The sequence below is a fragment of the Cygnus olor genome, chromosome 8 (genome assembly GCF_009769625.2).
Source record: "Cygnus olor isolate bCygOlo1 chromosome 8, bCygOlo1.pri.v2, whole genome shotgun sequence".
NCBI classification, from domain to species: domain Eukaryota; kingdom Metazoa; phylum Chordata; class Aves; order Anseriformes; family Anatidae; genus Cygnus; species Cygnus olor.
Window position 1 is genome coordinate 19,171,256 of NC_049176.1, and position 27,255 is coordinate 19,198,510.

The 27,255-nt window shown below is 37.7% G+C and overlaps 1 protein-coding gene and 1 long non-coding RNA gene across 8 annotated transcripts in view; one reads left to right on the forward strand and one right to left on the reverse strand.

The window, feature by feature from the left end:
* Positions 1-27,255, reverse strand: part of ADGRL2 (adhesion G protein-coupled receptor L2) — a 385,925-nt gene that overhangs the window by 247,887 nt on the left and 110,783 nt on the right. The gene's annotated exons all lie outside the window — the stretch shown is intronic.
* LOC121073697 lies at positions 722-17,717 on the forward strand. 2 transcript variants are annotated; one of them, XR_005821900.1, is made up of 4 exons: positions 722-2,650; positions 5,509-5,574; positions 16,302-16,383; positions 16,465-17,717. It is a non-coding gene; the product is annotated as an uncharacterized LOC121073697 (long non-coding RNA). The 2 variants fall into 2 exon arrangements; XR_005821899.1 differs by having other exon boundaries at positions 5,512-5,574.

Below are 27,255 nucleotides of genomic sequence, written 5' to 3' on the forward strand. Positions count from 1 at the left end.
TGTGTGCCAGGACTGCAGCTATGCTATTACAATCTGCATGCTCTCTTAATCTGTATTTATGAATGGCAGTGTTAAATTTAGTTAAAAAGTCAGTGGCTAGCCGCAGGGCTACTATCAGTTATGTTTGGTACCATGATCCAAACTTAGCGCTTACATCTCACTTATTATGTAGAGATTTAATGGATGGCAAAATCTCTGAAAGCTTCCTGAGCTTGAGAACTCAGCGACTTCTTTTGTATGACAGATGCATGTGTGAAAAAAAAATGGGGGGGGGGGAGAAGGAAAAAAAAAAAAAGAAGGAATGCCAAAGCAGCAGAAGTCACTGCTGTTCTGAAGTGCCAAATTAGCTTGAGAGGACCCACCTGGATTTGGATTTCTAAACAGTGGTTTTCTTTAGTGCTACTTGTGAATCTGCATTACTTCTACTATGTACAAAAGAAAGCAGGATTTCTCCCCCAAAATAAATCCTCAGATACTTGCACATATTGGGCAACTCTGTGGGCAGATAGTTCAGTCACAATATGGAAAAGCAGGAGCTGCAAGTGCTGGTAGGACATAAAATGCTTCTGTAACATTTGAACTTGTGTTTTTATGTCCAGGTAACTCAAGTCGAAGAGAGGAACACAGACACCCCAATACAGCTGACAGCTACTAACTGGTCCTTTCATTCAAGAATATGGATGAGGCAGCAACTTCATCAGTACTTTTCCTTCCTCCATTTTACTCCTAAACTCAGATGTCTCAAAGTCTAGATAGCAAAAGGCTACTGAACATTGCTCAAAAACACAGGTCTGGGGTTTGCCCTAACAGCTGAGTTTCACACACAAGAAGCTAAATCACTTATTTGTATTTTCCAGCATAAATACAATAAGTCACAATAATATAACACTACATGTCTGAATTAAACTGACTAAGGCATGAGCACTGCAACATAAGATGCCCACTCCACTGTGAATTCAACTTCTACCCATACATATTGCAGCTAAGAATGGATCAGTACCAGGATACCTGACCCAGGTGGCTAATGAAGTGTAATCTATCTGACCCATCTGGCACCTGAGACAGCCTCTGCTCTTACATAATTTATATTTCAGGCCAATGTACTAATTTGAATCCTAACCCTCATCATAGAGGATCATCTAATACTGAATTCTTCCAACACATCACAATTATAGAACTACCTGTGCCAAAGAACTTCTCCTTCCTGAGCTAATGCGCAAACCTTCAGTACTCAGTACCTTCAGTACCTCAGTTAATATACTTAATAATTATATTAATTGGTTTTTGACACAAAGAAATCCACTGTTAGCATATGGTGGCTGAATGATAAAGTACAGAAAGGCAGGTAGGCTGAAACAGCACCAAATTATTGCCCTTGGAAAATTTTTCCTCTTTTCCACTTATATCATATCCATATTTGCATTTAGGCAGCCTGGAACAGATCCTGCAGATTTTGTACATGTGATCTGCTCTACAAGTCAAGAGCATGTAAGAATAAACAGTTTGCTTAGTTAGAATTTGCAAGCCTAAACTTTGAAAATCAAAGATCATAAAATCATTCAGGTTGGAAAGGACCTGGCAAGGTCACTTAGTCTAAATTCCTGTGTAAAGCTGTCCCAAAACTGAATTTAGAGTAAGTAGCTAAGAATTCAGCTGTAAGCAGGAATTGAGGTTTGAATATCTCTTTCTTTGGAGGATTCCTAAACCTCTCTGGTAAACTACTTTCATAGCATAAAAAAAGAAAATCTCTTGCATCCAGCCAGAACCTTCCCTCGGCCAAATTATGACTGTTGCCTCTCGCACTCCTTCTACACACCTCAGTAAAGAGCGTAGCTGTATCTTTTCTGTAACTTCATTGTAGGTATTGCCAGGCTGTTAGGTTCCCTTGGAGCCATCTCTTCTATGGGGTGAACAAACCCTATCCCTCTGCTTCTCCTCACAGGCCTAGTGCTCCAGCCCCTGATATCTTGTCTCCACTGAACTTGATTCAGTATGTCAATGTCTTGTACTGGTGCGTCCAAAACTGGAGATGGCCTAGCAGACGTTGATTAAACGTTGATTAAAGGGGATCATCACTTCCCTTGATCTACTGGCTATGCTCCTGGTGATACGACCCTTTCATTCTGTTAGTTCTCATCACTGCCAGGACACGCTGATGACACGATAGGTGTAGTTGTTGTCCAACAAGCCCCCCACGTCCCTTCCTGCAGAGCTGCTGTGGAGCAGTCCTCAACCTGTACTGATCAGGGGTGTAATTTCTTCCCAGGTGCAGGGCTTTACATCTGTTCTTGCTGAAATTAATTCTCATTGTCCCAGTTCCTAGTGTCTCCAGGTTGCTAGGTGTGCAAAATTGATGAGTGTCTCTTCCCCCGGGTCACTGATAAAGATATGAAACAGGAGACGTCACAGTATAGATTGCAGAGGAACTACACTTTCCAAGTAGAGTAGTAACCATAAGCCATAACCTTTTGAGCTGGATGATGCAACCAGTTTTTCACCCTAGTAGTTCACTCATCTAAACTGGGATGTCCCAACATGGATACAAGGGAAGCTGTGTTGAAACTCTTGCTAACATCGTTGTAGATGACACTCATTACTGCCCCCCCCATCCCCCTACAGATTGACTCATTTCATCATAGATATCAATCAGGTTGTAAAGGATGATTTATTTTTTAAGTACTTGTTGATTATTCCCAATCACCTTCTTCTCCTTCATGTGCCCAGAAATTGCTTCCGAGATCACGTTTGATTTTCCCAAGGACCGAGTTAAGGATCCCCAGCACTTAGCTGTCTTTCTGCATTGTCTTTCTTGCCATCTTTGAAGATGGATATGACTTTTGTTTCTCTCCAGTCATTCCCTGATTTCTGTGACCTTTCAAAGGTGATGGAGAAAGGCCAGTTCACAGGGCACAATGAAGCCAGTTCATCAAGTAGTTCTCTCGGCATCTCTGGATGTGTCCCGTCTATTTGGTCCTGTAGACTGCCATGGATCGAAACTTCTCAAGAGAACTTTGACTTGATCCTCTTCCATTGCTTGTAGTTCCTGTCCTCTTCTAATCCTGGGTGCTTAGTCTGAGGTGAATAGGAGACCTTGACAGTGAAGAGTGGGGCAATAAATTACAGCCCTATTTGCATCTGCTGTCATTGTTTAGCAGCACCCATTTAGCATCCATGTACCTACCATGCCAACCTCTCTTCTCTCACTTAAATGCAAGTTAAGCTCTCCCTACCCAGCCTGGATAGTTTAAAGACTTCCTCATCAGGATGACAAGCCTGTTTTAATTGCCTTTTTTTTTTTTTTTTTCTAGGGGTTATATGTAACAAGATACGGTTGCCTTTTAATTTTTCATTGAATTATATGAAGCAACATAACAAAGAACAGTTATGAAGCTGGATGTTCTGATAACAAATATATATATATATTTACATTGATGCAAAGCTCTTCTAAAACCACCTTTGACAACAACCTTACTTCCCTATGAAACCTTAGAACTAGCAAAGATGACACAGCTAGAGGGAAGCAATGACTTTGCACCTATGCAGTCTTCAGGATGATGCAATGACTCCTTGGTGCCACAGAGCAGCCTAAGAACAGGTCTGACATGCTTCATAATTAGAATACTTCAGGATCAAAAAGTATAAAGGTGATTTAAAATCCCCAAGCTATGCCAACTCTTTCTGCAGTTTTCTGGTCCTATAACCTAAGTAACCAGATGTCAATGCCAAGGGTTCACAAATAAAGACTTAAGATGTAAGCAGCTAAAGCTTCAGTGAAATGAAACATTCACATTCTGAAATTAAGTATGCTTATTAGCAGTAGATTCAGCACAAATGAGAAGGTAATGAGGGCAAGCAAAATGAATGGCTGTTTGCCCCTACCTAGCATCAGAAAAATGGACTGGTGGATCTGGTGAGCAGCTGAAGCTTCAGTGCCAGAAAATGGCTCTGGTTATAGAGCAGAAGTCCTGCTATTTTGGCTGGCTCCTTTATATTATAGAAACAACAGCTTAATCCTAATTGGCATACATATCTTTTCTCCACTGATAAATAAAAGGAGCTCTGGAATGCTGTATGCAATTCATTTTAGCTTGTGTCTGGGATATATTGCTGGCATGCAGTGTGTGGTGTTTTGCCAGATGGCAGGGCTGGCATCTGCAAAGTTGCTCAGTGGGCATCTCACTACTACTTTTCAGGAAGCAATGCTCCATTTCTTTCTAAGATTTTACACTAGGAGAGAAATGGCAGCCAAAGCCTATTCAGTTGTGTTTTCACCAGTGCAGACGGTAACATGCCACTCCTTGGCAACAACCTGCTGTAGTTTCAGCACCTAAATACATTAAGAAGAACTAACTCCTTAGGAATGCCTAGGACATGTTTGAAGATGGGAATTCAGATGACTAAATGCAATTGCCAATAGGCTGCAGCAAACATAATAGCAGAAAATTACCAGATACTTTCTCTCACTATCTGCTTTGCCCCTCTGCTGAGTATGGGGAATGGAATGCATACGTGCTTCTTGACTGCTTAAATGCAAAGTCCTGAAGCTTAGATTAAAGGTGCCTTGGTCAGCAGTTTAAACTAAAGCCCTCAGACTCCTTACTGACATGACTGAGATGTGGGTGTGTGTCCAAACCTGCCAGCTCTCCAGTGGGACCAGCAATCTTCAGCATTGGGAAACAGCAAACTGGAATATGATAACATCTCACACAGCAGATCTGCAAAGTGTGTGCCAAAGACTTCAGTGACTTAGGTGCTTAAAGATGCATATAAAATGAGAAGTTACAGAACTACATTAAGAACTACATTAAGGCATGTCTTTCACTGAAATCAACATATAGTTTTGGAAAAATTTCAACAAGTATTTGTCTAAATCTTTAGTTCATTCAGTTTCTTTTAAAACAAACAAACAAACAAAAACAACAACAACAAAAAAAACCTAGTCACAAATCAAGTATGAACATGACTAAGGTTCAGAAAGACTGACTTAGACTTTTTGAAAATGCTTTCCCTAGTGGCAATGGTTTGACACCACATTCCTGTTTATGGATGGAATTCTATTAGAGAGTGAGATGCTGAAAATAAGGGGAAAAATCTATTCAAATAATTATTTTTAACCTTTCGAAGAGAAAGAAATGTAAAGTCTGGGTCTTAGTCAAAACCGAGACTGAATGTATGGATTAGGGACGAGAAGCAGTTCTACTTTATACAGAGAATCTTGTAGAAATCTATTTCAAATTAAATTGCTGGTTGATTCTTTCCTTAAAAGTCCAAAAGCACTATTAGGTGCAGCGATTATAATTAACGGAAAGTAATTTGTAGATATCTAATCACACTTCTTTTTAAAAAACATGCAAAACTAATCTCACAAAACTAAATGCAAAATAACAATTGAAAAATGTGTCCTTTAGCCTTTAGATGAATTTAAATAAAAATGTGTATTGGATCTGCACATTAATAAAGCCTGTTAAGCTCAGTAGAATACTTTATATTCATCTGTGCTTCATCAAGCAGGTTCACGACCTCTACAGAACTGCAGCAGCTCCCTCTGTTCTGAAAACCGCATGGGGGAAGATGGTAAATATTATTTTGTGATTAGAAAATGTTACTGGAATTGTCATGGTGAAATATTTAATGTGGAGAGTGTGGTTCAGGAATTAAAACATACACAGCAGGAAAAAATGCAGCATGGGGCAAATTTTACTCCTAGTGACAGGCAAGTAAAATTTGAGGAACATCTATGACATGGGAAATATTGTGCCACATAGATATCACTGAGCTCATGAAGCTATTTACGCACCTGCATAACAAACCATGTGAGGATTCATTGTTCTAGATGAGACAACTTGGATACTTTAAATTAAGCAGACAATTAAATATCGTGCTGAATTGGTATTAGAGAATAATTTACTTGAGTCATTTTTCTCCCTGTCAAATAAACATACGTCTAAATAACCAAATATGTTAAATCTATGCATCAAAAACATTTGATGAGAAGCACAGGAATGACTATGCTCTTTTTTTTTTTTTTAAAGCAATACATATAATACATGATGCAATACTTATTAAAAGCTCAATGTTTGTAGTTCCTTTTCCTGCTTTTCCTGCACTGTGTATGAATATGTGTACATATCCATGTGTACTTTACTAGTCATCAATCTGCCTTGCTCTTTTCACAGCTTACATACCAGCCCATCTTTTTAGATGTGACAGCCAAGTGGGTTGGTCTAAAATATAAAAACAGAAGCCTGGTATTGTGTATCTCATTAAAAAAAGAAAGCATGACAAGAAAGATAGGAATGTCAAAACAGCTCCTTAACAAAATCAGCTTCTTAAACCTCCACAGGGCTGATTCTAAATCTCCTCTCCTCCCATTCAAATTACACCCATGCAGAAGACACAGAAGACTCCTAGCACTACTGCAGCCATTGCAAATGTTGCTTCTGATTTTCTTTCATTGATTTCAGCAGGGGCAAGTCTTAACCATTATTTTTCAGTTCGAGTGTTTTAGTCCAGCTTGGTTATCTCAGTAATCTGTTGATATAACAATCACTTATTCTTGAGTATAATTTTTTCCCATAGGTGAAATATTCTTGAATAGCGTATTGTTGCCATATATTTGTATGACATATTCCATCACTATCAAATGGAGACAAAGGTAGTAATGATGCCTGTGTCAGCACACACCCACAATTGCTTATGCTTAAGTCCTTCTTATCTAGAAAATTCAAATCACTGTAAAGGTTCCCTGCAGCTAAATATTGCTTTCACATAATTGCCAGGAAAGGGCTTCCTAAATTATAGGACGGAATAAATTATAGGAGAATCATGTTCCCTACAATCCAAGGGGGGAATTAACACAGTCTGTAAAGACTCCTAAAAATTACCAATCTGAATTTAAATTCTACATTTAAATGGAACTTAAACTAACTTCAGTGAAAAGATTCTCTGATCTTGAGAATGTCTGTTCTGGAGAGGATTCATCTTGGCTTTCTAGACATTTAATAGGTATTTAATGCAAGTATTCTATTAATTAATAACTAAAAAATGCAATTACAATTACAGTTTTCATTCAGATCAAAACTTAAACAAGAAAATAATATGAATCTCAACAGACTGTTTAAGTTATCTGTCCCTTCTTTAATCTGAGAGATTACTCAGCAAAACCAATGTTCATTCAATAACATTTATGAAATCTGTTGTGGATTACCAATATCATCAGTTAAACCTGTTTCAAATTTATTGCTTTCATTCAGGTTAAATAATAAAAGAGTCCATTTGTACCACCACATGTATATACATGAATTCAGCTTTCATCATTCTATACAAGTTTAATCCAGTGATTTATGTTTTTTAACACAGTTCTGGGCAAATCTGTTGAAGAAATTCAGCCAGACTGATAGAAGAGTTAGACTGGATTACTGTGATGTGTGCCATGTTTAAAACCAGCCTGTTTTGTTTGGAGAAAGAAAAAAGTCAAGCATTTTAACACTGTAACCCTGCTTGAGGTTCTAATCATTTTAATGGCTTTAGCAAAGGAGAGCAGAGTAAGGTTGGGAGAGTTCAAAGACAATGATCTTTATTATTAGAAATATGTTAGAACAGCAAAGAAGCAAAGCTGCTTTTTTCCTGCTTTTTCTTTAGTCACAGCTGGAAATAACACTGCTTAGATTAGAGTTTTCTGTCATTTAAACAGTTATGGCAGCGGCTACATGTTAATTTTTTTTTTAAAATCATCTCTCTTTTGAAACTCTCTCCATCTACCAATGTTTAAAAAAACACACACGCAGAAAATTAAATGTAAAATGCTTCTCTTATGTTTCATATCACAGCTAAATTTTTTCATTTAAATTGAACTGAATTGAATTGAATGGGTGCAGAGCATAGCTGAGGGTTTTGCTAATGAGATACAAAGCTTTTTGCCTTTAGGTCACTGGTTCAAATCCAGGCAAGGCTAGAAACAGCTGAAAGCTTTTAACCACCTGATGGCTACGTGATATTTTTACATGAAATGAATTTGTCAATCAAAATCCAACTTCAGGAAATAAGTGTTCCCACCATAAAAAACACCATTGCACAATTAGAATTATTGCACTCTTCTGAAAGGTCAAAAATTAATTACTCTTGCACCTCTAGCAGTGATTTTTTAGATGAAATGACTAATGTTGAGATATATACAGAGTGAAATATGGTGAAGCTTACATTGATGATAACTTTGCAACCATAGCTTTCATAGGTAGAAAAATCTTAAATGACTTTCCTTCCTTAAATCTCCTGCCTCCTCTCTCATTAGCACCAGCTGGTGTAGCATGTGCCCCTACACTGATTGACAGAGATATGGAGGTACAACCCATCTCAGTCAGATGATGGCTCCCTACCTTGAGGGGAAGAGATGATGCATGATGAAGTCAGATGATGCCAGATAAAGACAGAAAAGATTTTAATTTCCATGATAATCAGCTACTAAAAGATAAACCTTCTGAAAGTTCAGAAGGAATGTTAGTAGCTTGCAACAACTCTCCTACAATTCATATGGCTGTCTTTTTTGCGTGTAAACAACTCCTCACTTCCAGGAACAATGGTCCTGCTTGAACAAAATTGCTTTTAGTGAGTGATAGATATGGATCTCCATCTCCTCCTACAAGCAAATGACAGAACTGCATATCAAGCCAAATAAAACTGATAATTTACAAATTTTGCCTATCTGGATTATCTCATCATCTCCTTATGTTTCAATATTACAAAGCTGCAAGAAGCTAAAACAATGAGAGAAGAGTGTGCCATAGGAGCCAAGTTCAACCTCAAGAACCAAATTTAATTGTAGTACACATCCTAGCACTGAAACAAGGCCAGAGTAATTTTATGGTGCAGATTATAAATTAAAGGAGACTGAAAGATTTCAGTACTTAAGGAACTGGGTCACCTTTTTTCAGATGCTTAAGTATGGATTCAGGTATTTACCTAAAAAACTAAGTTTAAACATTTTGGATAAAATTTACATGTCACTCAATGTGAGTTGGACTGGAGTAGTTTTGAACACAGAAAATGATTTGACAATCAGTCATTTAACCTTTCTTCCTCTTCCTTTTTCTTCATTCAGTGTGAACTCAGCCAAGACATCCTCTTTTCTGTGGCACCTTTTACCTTGCAGAAAACAGTGCTTTTAGAAATCTTAACAATAAAATATGTATATTTAAAAGTTTGGAAACACACTTAGTGATGCCATTTCTGGGAAGGAGGGAAAAGCAATATGTAACTTTAGCTTGTATCAGACAGACTGCAGCAAATTAGAGTAATTAACATTTTGAATAATCTGATTATCTTTAGAACTGTACTGGTTCTCATTAAGAAACAAAAAACTATTTCTGCTTCAATGTTCTCTATTTCTTGTATGCTAAGTGAAAATAATTTCATGGGGAGAGTCACAGTTCACATTAATATACATGTCAGAAACAGCCTAAGTGGCCCTTAAATGATGCACAAAGCCTTTCCAAGGTTTTTAAAAAAACCTAAACTGTATGATGTGGTGATTTAGTCCTGAGGTATCAAATTCTGCAAAAGCTATGTAAGAAAACTCACAGTGAATTTCCAGAAGATGCCTGAGAACAGAACACCCTCCCCCAAGAACAAAAAATTTGGACCTTCAAACTTTAAAAATCTCTTTGCTTTAGGTTCCCAGAAAGGGTATTTAAAGAACCAATGATGGCATTAATTTTATTTTCCATCTTGAGTTTGGATTTTAATTGCTTTTATGTCTTTTAGAACATCTTTTTATTTTTTTATTTTTATTTTTTATTTTTTATTTTTTAAGACTGCTTGGTTTGTTTAGCTTTCAGTAAGCATTTGGCCATAACAAAATCTTATACTTTTACTGGAAGTCAGTTGAAATTGAAGACTGCAGAAAAACATCGGGATGTGCCTCAGCACTTGCACTTTAATTCCCAGGATGTTTACATTGCATGGCTAGCTCAGGTGATTGGCATCTACACCTAAACTGGCAGGTTAGCTCAGCCTAAGCACTCCTATTCCAACAGCAAGGCCTTTCTGTGGTGTATGTCCTTGCTATTTCCACGTATTTCAAGGGCATACGAAACTGTTGTTTACGATGAAATTCTCTAAAATTCATTCCCATTAAGAAAGTTCTTTTCCACTATGTGTGTCTTTGCACAGAAAATTTGTTGAACAGAGGCAGCCTATCAGTACTCAAAAGATCATGACTTAAGCACCATCCTGAGCAAAATCCAGCTTGGTCCTTAACTTAGATTCCCTAATTTTACAATCAGTGTTGGAAATTGCTGTGAACAGGGACCTAAGCTCTTTGCTTAATATGAAAGAAGGTGAGCACAGTCATGTGCTGGGGCTGTAAAGATGACTGTAGAGATGACATAATTAGGGAGAAATTGTGGAGAGTTTAAACAACAAGGATGAGTTCTGAAAATCACTCAGTTGTATCAATAAACTGGCAGAACAAATCAGTTCAAATAAGCTGCAGAGGCGAAGCACAGCTGGAACAGCCCATTGATTCATTGGGTCATGATGCACTCATTAGATCAACCTCGTCCCAGCTTTTCTCGGCTCTGTTTACTGAAGCTTGGAGACCTCCCTAGAGGTGCCCCAATTCACTAAGGCCTTTTCCAGTCATTCCTTTTTTCCTTCTGCTCAGTGGAGGAAAAGCGTTTGCTTTATTAAAGGCTCTCTGTACCACTAAGAGGGATAAATTTGTCTCCTAGACCCTAAAAGCAAGATTGAACTTTTCAGTGTAGTCATGAATAAGGCATAACATGTAATAGCAGTGTATTTTCCAAGACTAGAATTTTAAAAATAAAAGATCACAGTTTTGTGGAAGATTTGTTGCAGGTAAGGATGGGCCAGTTCAGAGACAGGCTGTAGCCAACAGGATATTGCAGTAGTCCCTTCTATAATTGACATAGAAATGCAACTTTTCTGTTGCTCAGAAATAAATAATTCTTCACTTTCTCTCTCTTTGCTCCATAAAAGCTACACTGCTGCAGTTGAAAAAGTCATTTTTTTTCCACTCATCTGGCTTGCTAGCTGCCCCAATCAGCTAGAGAAGAACAGTGCCTATACAAGGGAGGTAAAAGAGTGCTGGTACGAAGGCCAGGCTCATCCTTCCTTCTTTCTTCCCAAAGAAGAAATGGATGTGAGAAAATAGCCTGGCTCAGAGTACAGCCTGTAGTTTGGACAGCTGGAACAAGGAGATGAATGCACAGCACAAGCTTTTGTTTCCTTACTTGACTGAATAAGCAGGAGTACAAGACACACAGAATAGGTGTAAGGGGATATGACAAGAATTTGGCCATGATTTCCATTTTCCTAAGAACTGCAAAGATGGGAGTGAATGAAATTTGGAAAGATGATGCATTGTGCTCTCGTGCCTCTGAAACCTTGGAAGTTTTACTGACAAATTGCAAATACTTCATAGGCATCCACCATGCTATGATGAGGAGACCTCGCTTTCCAAACATTAATGCTGAAACTCCATGCTTGAAAGAAGGACTGACAACAGACAGACAGAAAAAAAAATTAATAGACTGCTTCTTGTCAGCCCTTTGGGATTTTGTGAATAGCAGTTTGGCATCCCTTACCATTTCAGTAAACTGAGAAGTGTAGATTTGAAAATTGAGAAAGGGCTTGAAGCAAACTTGTCTGCAAATCTCTGACAAATCTTTCATTTCAAAAATTTGGAAACGTGGCTACTAATGTTAGCTAAAGATGTCTCACTGATAAGCAAAACCATTTCTTACCCATATTCTGTATGCAGTACTTCCTGCATAAGGTGTGTGCTGGTGGTAAGAGTGTTTGATAGCATTAAGAACAGCTGTGAACATCGATCTGCCTGGCTGCTCCAGGAAGAACAGAGAAGTTTCTAATAGTTGACTCCACGATTAGTACCACCTGTCTGGGGCTTCTCACTTGTACTGACCCTTCAGCGGCCCGCTTAATGAGAAGGGAAGGGATTCAACAGGACTCTTTCAGAAGTTAATGAAACTACCCACACTGATGCAACCACAAGTTGGGTGGCAAGCAATAGAATAAAAAGGATAATTATATATTATCTCCAATCTGGATGACAGGATGTTTACTAGACTTTCTGAATTTCATTCAATGAGTGTACGTGCTTTTAACATACACACACTTGCTCATCCATGCTTGCTTATTGTGGTGAGTATACGGACCACAAAGCTGGGCACTGGGAGAGCCTCCACCTCTACTGAGAGCAAATTGTCTTTGCACTACAGCTCCCCAAAGGTTCTACCAGAGGAGAGCAGTTAAGGTTATGGACTGCTGTATAAAAGACACATCAACTATACAGGGAAGGAATTAGCACATACACTAACTACACAGCTCTGGTCCATTAATGGTTTTGGCTGCAGCAAATTTGCCAGCAGATGTTAGGCTTTAAACAGTTGACAGCACAACCAGGGACACCTGTCTTTGACTTCTCACCCTTCATTCACCAATTTAATGCAAAATTTGACCTTGTGTCCTGAATATGCCAGCAGACACGAGCATAACCCTTTGCTTAATACACCCCTTCTCTGCAACCAGATGTTTTAATACAGCCAACACTATTTAAAACAACACAAACATATCTCATTATTGTCTGAGGAGACAAATGGGCCTCTGTATAGCATGCATTTATATTCTGCAATAAAACTGGCACCTGGCATAGCAAAAAGGATATCAGTGTGCATGTTGCACAGCTTTATGGACTTCATGTGAATAATGCAAAAAGTATTAAATGAAAGAAGCACTGAAATTACCACTGCTGATAATTTTTCAAGAGTGCAGAATAATTTCTTGAGAAAACAAGAGGCACTATTCATTACACTCTATCACATGAGCTCTACTTTCCTTTTTTTTTTTTCCCCTGGAATTAGTTTTGAAAAATTCAAGGATCCCAGCTGTTTAATAATGACGTTGTTGTATTCATGCAAATCCCTCAGACCTTATGTCAACATTTAATTTTACAATAAATATAAAAATAAGACTAGTCGCATCTGTACTCCTCTGGGTTGTAACTGACAAATCATCCAAAACATCCCTCTCCCTCTTCCCTCCTGAACATCCTTGTTGTTTTAGAGGTAATAATAGTCAAAAGGAAAATGTTAACATTCGTGTGGTGTATTGAGAGAAGTTTATAGATATTGACAGTAGCGCTCACAAAACAGATTATATCAAAACACCAAATATATTACCTTTACCCCAGTGGTAAGCTTCTGTAAATTGAAGTCAAATATGTAATCGTTGAACTCTGCAAGGATGATAAAGGCAGCATAGGAAGGACTTCAAGCACTATGGATTTAGAGAAGGAACTGTTCCCACTAACCATTTACTCTTAATAAATTTTAGACAAAATAATTATTTATTGAATGACACTTTGAAAAGGATTTATAAATTCTGAGCTGCTTAAACAACGCAGCATCTGTAAGTCTATCTGAATGTTTTGCTGTGCACTGACTATAAAATAAAAAGCAAAGTGCATTTGGTATGAAACAGGTGTCTAAAAACAAATGCCTAAAAACAAATAACTAGTGGAAGAAAACAAGGCTGCAGGTACAGTAAATATAATTGAGAAAATTCTGAAAAATCTATAAAATAAAATATGGAATTATATCAAAATACATGGAATTTTTAAAACACAGTAGAGCATTTAATAGTGAAAATCCCATATAAATCTTACTCTTCATGCAGTCTAACAGGAGTTTCTTGTAGGAATATATTCACTTGAAATATGCTAGATGTTCCTCAAATGTCATCACAACAGACTGTTAGGCAGGTAGTTACAAAATCATGCCCAATTCTGACCTTCGAAAATCTAAAGCAACATTGGTAGAACTGCATACTTCAATAGACGGAGAAGGCTAAAACTAGGCATGCTGGAGTCAATGAGAAGTATATCAGAATCCCCTACGTGGCACTATTAATGAAAAAAACACAAAAGAAAACAAAACAAAACATTTTAAAACACAGGGATTGCTGGTAGCCACAGACAGCCTCGATGAAACTCGTTTCACCACATCTATGGAAACCTTACTATTGATGTTCAAATGGGTCTGTATTGTACTTCATGCATAAAAAGATGACCTTCACAGGAGGTCTGGAAGGTTTCATCTTTCAGGCAGCTAGGGACCAAATGGGTGAGTAGGCTATGGGAGGGACAGCAGCGATGTTTCTTTTGGCTTGGCCCAATGTAGATTCAGCATGTGTCACAAAGAGTCTTAGACTCTAAAGGCTCATGCAAAGACACGTCGGCTGTTTCAACCCAAAGGCTGTAGCAATAGCTGAGCACCATTTATACAGATGCTTTGGAAGAAGAATCCGTCCCACACACTTCCACATATCTGAAGCTAGCAAAGTCTTTTCTTTCACTAACTCTCAGTTCAAAATATCAGCACTTACCTTACAAAATACCTTGTAATGACTTTCCTTTCTGGCTTCCTACTGCTTCCCCAGATACTCCGTGTTCACTATGCAGACTCTGCCCTGTACCGTGCTCCTTTTGTCTCTTTGCGACTTCATACTCTTCCAGGCTGCTGCCTCCGCCTCAAGCAGTCAACCCCTTTCCACATTTCCCTAGTGCATCTAATGACCTCATTCCCCCTCCTTCACCTCCTCATTTTCTTCCTTCAGTTTTCTTTATCTTCCCTTTCCACCTCTCACCATTACTTGAGAACAGCCCACTGCCACTCCTTTCCCCTTACCAGGCCAGTATTACTAAAGAAATTAAGCTAAGAAAAATCAAACATTTCCCAGCAAACCTTTTTTGCTTTTTCATGTTTTCACACTTTTTTTTTTTTTTTCCTCCGCAGAGATATACTCATGATGACAGTGGCTTTACTTACTGTGTGATTTGTGCTGATTAGATTAGATTGTAAGATGTCAGGGATAGAGGCCCTGCATTGCTTTTTATCTGTGAAATGCCAGGCATGTAAGTATGTGTTATAAATGAAATAATAATAAGACAATAATGAAGACAACAGTTGTATCTTTGTCATATCCTCTGACTTGGAAATGCTATGAAAGGTTTTGAACAGGATTGTGTGAAAGGGTAAGTTTATCTTTCCACTTCTGTGTAGCCTGCGTCCCTGAGGAAGTGCTCAATACTAATGAAAAGCTGAATAGTTTCTCTAAAACCTTAGGGATCTTCTATCAGCCATGCCGCATACACCCCTATTTTTTAAGTCATCTTACTATTTTTATATCATTCCCTATTCTCTATTTTACTTTCAACTTCCACTGTATAAATTATAGTGTTCAAGTATTATCCTCTGTGATGAGGAACCTATACAACATATATTTTATGTATAGAAAGAAAAATATATAAGGAGTACATGAGAGATTATAGATATATCTGATTCTTAGCTGTGACAATAATTCAAGTGAATTGTAAAAGATGTAGGTTTTGGTGGATCATTAATGATTTCTAAGCAACATCTTTAGTACTGTGCTATTGGAACATCGATTCCTGCACAGTTACTTTGGTACCTAACAAAATCCTCATACAAACTTGGGCCTAGAATGATAAACCTGATCTTGTGGACACCTTTAAGATACTATCAAAACACTGGCAAACAATCCAGTAACCCAATCTGCTCTGGAAAAAAAGTATGTAAGAGGAGCCCCAATACCTGTTAAAAAAGCAAGTGAAATGAACATCTTTGAGAGAAGCCTGGTAAACGTGAATCAGATATCCCAACCTACTTATTTTATGTTTGTTCTTTTCATTATTTAAGACTTAGAAGAAGAGAAATAGTCACGGCAATCAAAGTAGGAGCCCAGTTTTTAAAATGAAAGCTTTATAGCTGATCTGAGGCCTGCAGAAATTGTTCTTGCTTTAAGTGAGAGCTCATTTTGCAGCTCATTTACAGCTGTGCAAGAGATCACAATTGCATAATTTGCCCTGGATTGTGAGTGCACTAGATCACCACACAAAGATGCAGTGAGACCACTACTAAGTTATTTCCTCCTGCAAACACACAATATGCAGTGTTTGTACCTGGCAATCCCTGCAAGCCTGGCAAGGCCCGGAGATCAGTACACCTATCCCAATTCCCAGCAATGCTCCTTGGAGCAGGTGTGCCAAGTCTATGGCTTAGAAAGCCTCTTCACACCTGCACCTCTTAACTAATGACCCTTTTTGTTTTCTCCTTTTTTGATCTCCTGAGTGTGAGAGAGGATGCTGAGGCAGCAGACAGGCAGGTGTGGCAATCCCAAGGAGAGCAAAGGAAGGACATGTGCCTGCCAACAAACCATTGATTTAGTCCTTTATCTTTTTGCAGGTGACTTCTTGGGGGACTAACAAAAACATTTGCATTTTTAGAAGCTTGTGATTTCACTGGAGCCTTGCATGTTTCTATGTAGGTAGGAACAACCAAGAAACCTTTGAGCTAATTCAGTTAATCCTTGCATTTATTTAAACCTGATTCTAAGTGTTTTCTCAAGTACTCGCAGCAAGTCAGTACAGCATGATGTCCATGGGTGCCAGTACAAGTACTCTCAGCTGAAAAGACTGTTATTTGGATCACGAGCACTGTGAAGGGGAGGAGGAAGGCTACCCAAAGGGACCCGAGAGCTCTCAAATCACAGAACTGGTCAGTCAAGCAAGCATTTGAGGCAGACAAATACAGCTTGTTTCATTTATTGCATACCAATAATCTTCTTTTGAATTTAGCTTTTCCTCTGCTTATAACCCTTCTGTAAACTGATCCTAAATTGTGGGTGTGTTTTCAGTATTCAAGAGTAATGTTGAGCAGTAGAAATAAACAGTCTTCCTCTTGTGTGTCACCCATAAATTCCTGAATTTCATTATTTGTTCATTATTCTGTCTGGGAGCCATGTAAAAATCTTTGCTTTTAGTAAGGGAGCTAAAATATTTCACACAGAATACTGAGTCAGAGGACATGATCAACAGTGTGCAACAAATAGTTCCATTTGCACAAATACCTGTATTTTTACTGAGAAAACCCATTTTACAAATAGGAATAAGGACAAAAAACCTCTATAGCTAATAGCAATAAGAAAGCTGCTAATGTGGTTTGGCTGGAAAATGTTCTGCATTCAAATGGATGTTTATGTTCACAAATGTATTGTTGTGTGATTAATGTATAAGATCCTATGGGCAGAATAAGTCATATTTGAAATAATCTGAATGGATTCAGTTTAAAGTCATTTGCCAATAACTTGTAATCAGCATATAGTCTTTAACGATGATATTGCTGAACTTTGCCCATAAACCAATAAGCAGTTTAAGACCTACTTATATTTCATAAATTAAACATTATCTGGATAAATACATGTCAGTGCAGAAGCATTTGTGCCTCGTATCTTTTCCTTGGTTTAAATGGATTCATCCAATATCAGCTAGGTAGTGAACTTTGAAGCAGAGTCCACTGTAATAATAGTAAAGTTTAATGATGCATAGCTTTGTGAGACTGACAAATTCCCAGCCAAAGTATTGATTCCTGGAGAATTTATGAAGCACAGGCTCTATTCTATGTCATTATGGTCCATTTTTGGCTGAAAGAATCATGTAAAATAGATTTTTAAATGAGTGGTAATAGCCAGACATAAAGAAGGTATTGATGTGTGTCATGAAGGGTGAAATAGCATGCCAGGTAAAGGCATATAACAAATTGAAAACAACAGTGCTGAAACTCCTACAAATGTAAATTTGTTTTTAGTTTTAATCAAACCTTTGTTTCTGTAAGTACAAATTTTGCCACAGAACTGAAAAAAAAACAACCCTACCCTTTTAAAAAATGTAATTATTTACAGTTCGATTTCATGCTTCACTTTGGAATGTGTCTATAAAATGCATATCTCACTTACAGACATGTTAATCAATATGAATTGTGTACTACATTACAACAAAACTACATCTGAGATTATTAGGGAAAAATCAAATGCACATAGTTCTGCTTACTCGAGCAATATGTGAAAATTAATAGCTTGAACCTCTGCAGAACTGGCTAGTAGGAGACAGGACACTTTTTTTTTTTTTTTTAAATAAGGAGAGTTTCAATAATACTATCTGAGGTATTTTTCGATAAAGTAGAACCAAATTACTGCACAGACAACACTTGAAACAGAAATAAAATGAGAACACAGAAACTGACAAAAAGATGGGGAAAGAGAATTGTTGATTGGATTACTGGGGCTTTACAGAAAAGTAACACTGCATTTTAATTGCATTCTAGCAACCTCTTTTTGATCTAAAAAGAGGTCACCTAGGTCTAACAATGCAAGGGACCTTCGTAGTCCAGACGTAAATATATCTCCCACACACCCAGAAGTGCCCTGAGAATTAGCTAAATCCTCCTCAGAGCAGCTGCTTTTCAACAATTCAGGAGTTTATCAGACTAAAAAAAAAAAAAAATAATAAAGTAGCTGGCAGGAAAAAAGGCTGACAGTCTCAATAGGCTCTTCTGTGGCCTAGTGGGGCTGAAGAACTCTTCAAGGCCTTAGTCAACACCGAACAGAGGGCTCTGAACTGGCACACTCATCTGCACCACAAACAAGCAGTAAAGCCCGGAGAGAGGTCATTCTTTGCATAAATGGTTTTCCCAGGCAGAACGCAGGCGGATTCAAAGCAAGGAGGATGAATCCAGGTGCAAGGTTAGAACAAAAGGACTTTCAGGCTCAGAGAAACAGGGAAAAAATAAAGTTCCCACCTGTAATATAATCTAAGAGTAGCACTATCTGCTTCTCTGTTCCAGTTCAAATCCCTCTCTGTTTTGTTTTTCTATATGTTCGTTAGGGTTTATAAAAGCAGTCATCATGTCTCAAATGCAGCATGCTTGTCTGAGGTCTAAATTTCCAGCTCCTGTTTTTACAATAGTTTCAAGAATCAGTTTGAGTGCACTGTAAGCATGTATGATAGTGATTTCACAGTCTTATTTTTTGTTATATTTGTTATTCATTGTAAAATTAAGTTTTCACAGGCCATCTCGTCTTAATTCGTACCTCTTTGCCAATTACCAGTGTAAGACAGGCTTTTAAAGTTGCTGTAATATAACTTTCATGTGTTAATGTGCAAACGTATAGTATACCTAAGTGTACATAATTATGGTACCTGACTACAGCGAATCAAACAAACTGTCCTTTTATCAACTACATTAACTGCTGAAAAGGGTAAAATAAGTCTATTTAATGGCATATTAGATTCAGTAAATAAGCTATTCCACAATTACTAGCTCACTTGATGACAGGCGTCCAAAGAACCACCTTTGATCACTGTCAAGGCCCCACAAAATCATATGAACTATGATAAATACCTATAATTAACAGCATGAAGTTATTTCTGACCTACAGCAAAGGGATGACATCATATACAGCAGAATTTTCAGGCTGTTTGCTTACTGATCTGTGTGGTTCATTTGTGCTTTAAGTTTTCTGGACTGATTTTCTAAACTTCATGCGTGCGTCTACATGTACAAAAAGAAATCTGTAGCATAGTCTTAATTTTCTCGTATAATTACTGCAATTTGCACATGCAATTCTGCTACCTTTGCAATGTTACTGTCCAGTTTTACACCTAACTGGTCCCAGGAAAAAAAACTGAACACTCAAATTAAATGCACAGTACTGAGCTAGTTGTATATTCCTAGATCTTTGTTGTCAGCGTAGGTCTACAACATGTTTTGTATTACAACAGAGAAATACTGTAGCTGGCAAAATCAAAACCTATTCCATGTTCCTCACATGCCCCAAGTTTCACTAAGAAAATGCTGTGGGACCTTATCCTTCCCAGACTAAGCTAACTCGGATACAACAGTTCAAGTGTACGCAAGCAGACAGTTCATACACAGCAATAGTCTGTGGATGTAAAACTTCATGTCACTTATTTGTGTGTATGGGCTCCCAGTTATTTTTATGCAAACCCAACTTCACTGGAGTTATCATAGATTCCTATTTCTGTAAATAATATCAAGGTCCATATAATTTTAAATCACACTGTAATGCATTAAAAGTTACTTTCCTGGTCCTTGATATAAATATATATATATAGAGAGGGAGGGGGTTACAGACTGAAAAGTACATACAGCTAGAATCAGAACATCCTAAAGAAAAATTACAGCCTCTCTGAACATCAGCTGATGGCCCAGCACAGGATGCATTGGAAAATCCTCCTGACTGCGTATGTAGCAAGTAGAGCAGTAATTTCAGCAAGAGAAGCAGTCAGAAAAAAAGGCATGGTTTCAAGGCATCAGTAAAAAGAAACGGCTATTTAAAGATGCCAGTGTTGAAAACAAAAAATGTTTAAATATTTATTTGTCTTTGTAAAGCTGTCACTTTAAAACAGCATCTCACCGTTAACCTAGGAAATGTCCCTCCAAGTTTCCATCACTCTATATTTCACACCTGGCCTTAAATGAGCAGCGCCCTGAGTCACTGCACCAGAACGTCAATCTTTCACTTCCGCTTCGTGCTCAGCCAGACTTTGGGGCTGGACCGATGTAGTGGAACCTTGAAACCCTCTACCCTTCACCACGGTCTTGTCACTCAGTAGCATCAAGGCAGCATAATGGGGCCTGAACATGCTCGCTCCTTGTTGTTACAGCTGGTGTTGCAAACGCAAGGCCTGAATAAAGGGTAGCTGGCTGGGAACTCCTTCCTACAAAACAAATTTTGTTGAGTATGTTGGGTCACTGATTTCATTCATGTTGTATTAGGTTTAGGAGAGAACAAAAATGACCTTCACTGAACAGAGCTGCTTTTAGCTGCAGCTACAAATCAAGGCCACTGAGCAAAGGTATAATTCCTAGAGCTGCCAAAGAGGGGAATGCTGTGCATCTCCCAGGCAAATACAGCCTTTTTTAAAGAAAGATTTCTTTCCATCCAGATTCAGAATTGCACAATATTAGCTTCAGTAGAACAGTATTATGTAGTATTCTCTTTGATATATGTTTACTTCACATTATTTGAAATTACTTTTGTGGAAATAATGTAAAATAATGTTTCCCAATGGATAAACTGTTACTGTCATGAATGGATATAAGCACACTGCTTTCTGAAGGAAGAGCAGGTCACAGCTTACCTAACCTGATTCATCACAGAGGTTAAAGAGAATGATTGCTTTCTTCATGACCAGCTTTGCCCTGTTATTTGCCATATATACTGCTCTCACCAAACTGGAATGCAAGATCTAGATGCTGCTATAATGAGATCTTCTTTGATTATATCACTGTATAAAACTATAGCCTGAGAGACAGACAGGATGTACAACACAGCACAGCTGATCCTCCAATCCTTTTTTACAATGTTTAAGCTATGCACAACCATAGCAAATATCTGTTAGGTGTTTTGAATGTGAAGACCTGTGTAGAATGTTCAGCATAAAGGACAGAAAAGTCGAATATGAGATATCTAGTTTTGCTATCGAGTCATAAAGGTACAGGCTATAAACTGCCAAAAATAAAAAAGCAATCATAACTGTAAAAGCAATAGAGTAAATATAACAAATAATATTTTATAATACCATAAAGCTAGCGTAAACTTAGGCTACCTACCAACTTATGTGAAACAAATTAACAAAATTAATTTGAAATTAATTTTTATATAGTTTCTGAAGTGTGTTGAACTCAGGCTCTGTACTGAGTCTGAGACAGTAATTTGGGAATATGCAAAGATTACTTTTTTCTTTATATTTCACTGTAAATTCTTTATATCCCTAATGTGTGGAACTGTAGCAACAATAGACAATAAACGACTGAGATCGGATATTCCAGGATATGTATATTCCCGAAAGGTACACACTCAGAGCATTGTATAAACATTCACTCAAAGCATGTGTATGTACATATGCATGCAAAGTAACATAGGTACACAATATTCTGAAATATAATACTCACAAAATTCTTAAAAACTTTGTATTTAAAAATAAAGTCTGATCACCACCACTTTAAAGCTATTTATGTGAAAGAGAGCATTCTGTTTTCTCTGACAAGTGGAGCACTTGCACGTGCAGGGTTCTCAGTTCTGTTTCTTCATCTTCAATTTAGTACAATCTCTAACTTTTATTTTATTTATGAAGCTATATTCCACATATACCCTTCTGCATAAAGAATACCAGCTACATTCCTTCACCGATATCTGTATCTATATGTCAATACAATAGCTTTGTAATGAATGTGTTCTAGGACGTGTATGTGTTATGGGGGCCAATTATCTTGTCAAATGTAAGACATACTGAAGAGAAAAAGAGTGCAAATTGCACTCGATAGCCTTAAAAGCAGTACTCTGCTTCTAACATCTTACACATACCGCTGGAAATGGTCCAAAATGAACTCTTCCCTGAGGTCTGCATTTTGTGCACGATAAGGAATAATCAGTCTCATGTTATATAAATGCAGGTGACAGCCTATATGCTACAATAATGCAGATATAAACCAAAGTGATGATACAAAACCCTCTATTAGATGTAGATTAATGTCACTAAACGTTATTTTCCAAAGGTCATGGTCTCCAGCATACTTCTGTGTTTGGCAAAGCTACATTATTGATAAAAAAGCTCCCACTCAAATATTATTGAAGATGTACTACACTGCTTGACTTGTGTATTTTTTTTCTCAAAGATAACGTTATGTCAGTCTGTCTGCAAATCTAATGCATTAGTTTCTGTTACTAACCACTCAAATATATTTAGGCCTTAAGAAAAATATAAATAAATCTTAACAGAGCACACACTGATAAAGTTTATTAATGACTAGAACAAGCTTTTCAAATGTAACACTAAGTATATCCATTCTTAGGAAAGGATGGATTACATGAATCAAAAAATGTGCCAGACCAGTGCAAATAGCAGACTTGGTTTGCAGGGCTCCACCCACTGTCACCCCCTCTGCCATATGTTTCACACTTGTCTTTCTTTGGCCACGAACAAGGCTGTGAACATCCTTCTCCATAACACGGATCTCCCGGACAAAAGACAACAAGCGCATACCATAACACCTCCAGGTGTGAGACGGACTGAAGGCATGCCAAGCTCTCAGTTATTCACTTCCAATCAAGCAGCTGCATCTCAGTTCCCAGGGCACAGCTGCCTGAGAAGCCAGCACAGCTCTCCCACTGTTCCTGTTCCTATAAGCAATACCTGTCCCTTATCTCCACCTAGGACATTAGGTACATCCAAGATCAGGACAAGTCAGAAGGGAGGGATTTAATTCTTATCTGTTTGAAAACTACTGCAGTAATTTACCAGTGATAGAGGCATCTTTTTGATACTTTCCTGTTCCTCATTCCTTGGAACTGTAAACTTCTCTGAAGTGGCTAAGAAGCTTCTTTTTAATTCTGTGCTCCCTGTCTCTGCTTTGTACATGACTACAATTAAGAACTATGGTCTCACATCAACTAGATAGGAGTGCTGCTGCCTCAGTTCAAGCCCAAGGTAGGCAGCCTGATATCCCACAGACTGTGAACAGCAGGGAACTTGCAGAGTTTCATGTGAGAGGTCAGTGTATCCCTGCAAAATGGGCTTAGGAGTCTCATCAAGGAAATATTCATAGTTACTGTCAGTTATCAGTGTTACTGCAAGTTTAGTTGTTGTCAGGGCATTCAGAGTTTCTATGTGGGTGACTTCTAATTGCTGTTGCATCAGAATGAATAAACAATTCTTAAGCGAAGAACTGTGATCGCATATGGACAAATATTACTGAGTACTGATTGCAGCACTCTCCCTTGTGCGTTTGTGTCTATAGAAGGATTCTATTTGTTTTATATTAAACATTATCAGTAACCCCCCTTATGGAATCTACAGGGAATAAGGAGAGCATTTGAAATTACTGAAGTTTCATTACTTGTTACTTCATTACTTTCATTACTTGTTGACACCAGTAAGTCCACAAGTCTGATGTACGTTCTTCAGCAAATAACCCTGATAGGAGTAGTTCAAATTAATTATTTTAATAAACAAATTTGAACTTCAATTTGATATTTTGTGTGTGTGGCCTCTTCTTACATTGACACTAAAGAAAAAAAATGAGGTTTTTGGAGCCTGACCATCTGCCGAATCTTTTACTTCTCAGCATTTATCTTAAAATTTTTCAAGGTTTTCTCTTACCATGTTAGCTAGAATAATATGTACTAAGAGGTTTAGACCTAGAAGTCAAAATCAAAAGAATTTCAAACATTTTACTAAAATTTATAATTTTTGTCTATATGATGATAGAATGGGAAAGATTGGTTTAAAAACATATTGTAGAAAGTAGAAGTGAAAGTAAAGAGTTAGGAAATACCACTGTGAAACAGCAAAATGAATTCCTCTGAAGATATCTTACTCAGTTTTTTCTTTATTTGTCCCAGCCAGCTTCCTGATCAGAGCAGTTACTCTGACAGAAAAGTGAAATTCAGGCTTCTTAAGCAGTGTATTCACAACTACACTATATCTAGTATTGTGCTGGTCTTAAAACCTTTCAGTGGACTGCATTCATCTCTGCATATGGATGTATAGCTAGGGAAAACCAGATTTAATCTTGAATTCACATGCATCCACTAAAAAAAAAGTCTTAAAAATAAAAACTAAGCCTGACCATTTAGAGCTTTAGAACCTGATTTTAGCCATCTTTTGGAAAGGTTTTACTTTGATGATGGATGCGAAGATCCAGAAAAGCAGTTTTAAATAATTGATGGGTGTGGGATAGAATGATATTATCCAAGAGGAAGGCTTCACAGTCTAGTTTAGGAATGAGTCAGCCCAACTGAAGCCAAACAGACTACACAAACTCCACCTTAGTGACTAAGGCTTCTTTGCAAATTCTGCTAGTGTTAAGTTTTCCACTGTAATTACATCTCTTCTTCAAATAAACAATATGATGCTCATCTAAAATAAATTGATGTGTTATTTCATCTAGTGCATTTGGATCTGGAGTAGTCTCCTTGAGGAAGCGATTGTTGCTGCTTGACTTGAGCAGACCGTATTTCTTCAATGGTGGCAGAGAGGAAATGTTCTGCGTACAACATCCTGGCACAGTCTCTAATGTTAGGGTAAAAAGAAAATGCAAACCTGAAGGACAACTCCCTTTTTTTTTGCACCTATGAACAATAAAATGTATTGCTGGCTGTGATGATATTTCTTCATTCCTCACAGAACAGCAGTACTTAATACCTCCTGACAATTACAAAAACGAGTAAGTCAGGATTGTCCTGAACTGGATTGTGCTGACATACAGCTGAGGATAAATTTGGCCTTGATGAGTCTCTCTTTTCTCAACAGTTCACATTGTTTTTATTCAGTTTGTGTGTGTGTGTGTGTCTCTCTCTCTCTTTTTTTTTTTTTTTTTTTTTTTTTTTTTTTTTTTTTTTTTTTTGCTTAATCACACCAGGGATTATTTTGATTCCTATAGGCTGAGCCGGAGTGATCCAACAAAATGAAAATTATTTTTTGGTGTACTGACTGCTATTTGTGTGTTGCATATTGGTACTCATTCCTATACCCTCTTTCACAAAGACTATGACCCTGAAGAGTCCTCCAGTGTTTCCTGTATTTCCAGCATCCCTATCGTCAACATCCATTTCCAGGGCCATTAAATCAGTCATTAAAATTTGCTCTTAGCTATATCTTACGGCACAAGCACACACTGAATACGGCCTTTGCTTAAAAGGACACAGGACACTGGAGAACTACAAGCCTACATATGATTTCTTTAACTATCTAGTTTTGGTCAGGAATTTGGCCAAAAAAAATCATTGGCCACAGTTCAAAGCCACTGGTCAGAAAATACAGGCAAGTAAAGCCTTTGAGTTCTGCACAGAGTGGGTCTCATTCTCATTTCCTGTTACTGTGTTTCACATACTCTTGGTAAGGAAAATACAATTAAAACATTAATTTCTTCATGGGAAATGGTAGTTCAACTTCACTTAACTTTCCTGCTTGGTATTTTTCTGGTTTTATTTGTTGTTGATGGTGGTTGTGTGTGTGTGCGTATGCACCTAATCTTTGTAATATTTCAGAAAATCTTTCCAATCCTTCTGGTCTCCTTTAGTGAGCATCTGGTTAAGTCATTCTAGGGCTCACCTGTGTTGTATTAAACTTGACATACTACAGAGTCTTGGGAAGTGGAAGCCAGAACATGAACCATCAAAACCATCACAGCAATAGCTATTTCTATTTTATGTAATTTAGAAAACATCAGAGATAATTAAAAAACAACAACAACCCTACCCCTCCCCCCCACAAAATGGCTTGTAACAGGCAGTAACTTTTCCTCCTCTCACAAGTCCAGAAAAGAAAAATCACCTTTGAAAATCCTCTTTAGCAGCCTTTTGCGGTTACTCGAAATTATAAATCATGGACCGCCCAGCAAACATATATATGCTTCTTTTCATAATGTCTGATTCAACAGTCTGTGATCTGGCAAATCTCCCACTTACTTCAATGTACTTTTACCTATGCAAAGTCCAAGTAAAGAGTGCAGAATACAGCCCATAAGCTTTAAAAATACAATAAGTACCTTTGAGAAGGATAATCTTTCTCTCCTTATATACCCAGTGCCAAGTTGGACCTGGCACCGACAGGGTTTTTGCTATTAGCAGACAACGGGGACTAGGTTAAAAATAGTGTAGCCACGAGAAAGCAGTGATTCTGATTAAGTAAATTCCATTGAACTCTTTCTAGTAAGCATTATTCAGGTCATGAATGCTAATTTGTCCTGCAGGGGGCTGTGGGTAATTACCCAGAAAAACTATCAGCTTTATTGAGTTGCTACAAAATAGTATTACTGAATGGAATGCACTGTAAAGGGAGACAACCTTGACATATATGCCTCTAGAAGTAAGCAGTCTTTTTCTGAAGATACCATAACCTGGGACAAAATCATAGTGACTTTGGATTATGGTATGTTTGAGGCTGCTTTTATGTTTCTATTAAATAAAATTAACATGCAAAATTATGCATCAGAGAAGCACCACTATGACACCTAGAGCAAATTTAGCGTTCTGCATATTTAAAGTTGTGTAGAATCAGAACCATCTTAAAAAATGAAGCAAATGTGGCACAATGGCTGCATTCCAGCAGTCACACAGAACTGCTGACATTACTAAAATCTAGATAATTTAGTCCCATATGGGAATCCATACCACAATTATATTGTCCCTGTTCCGACACAGTCCTGATTTTGCACTTCTTTAAGCCTCGCTTTTTATAATTTTAATTCCCTCCACCAATAAAGCAATTTGCATTCACATAGCCTTCTTTGCTAAGTGAGAGTAAAGAAGAAATCTGTTACACGACCTTGGTCT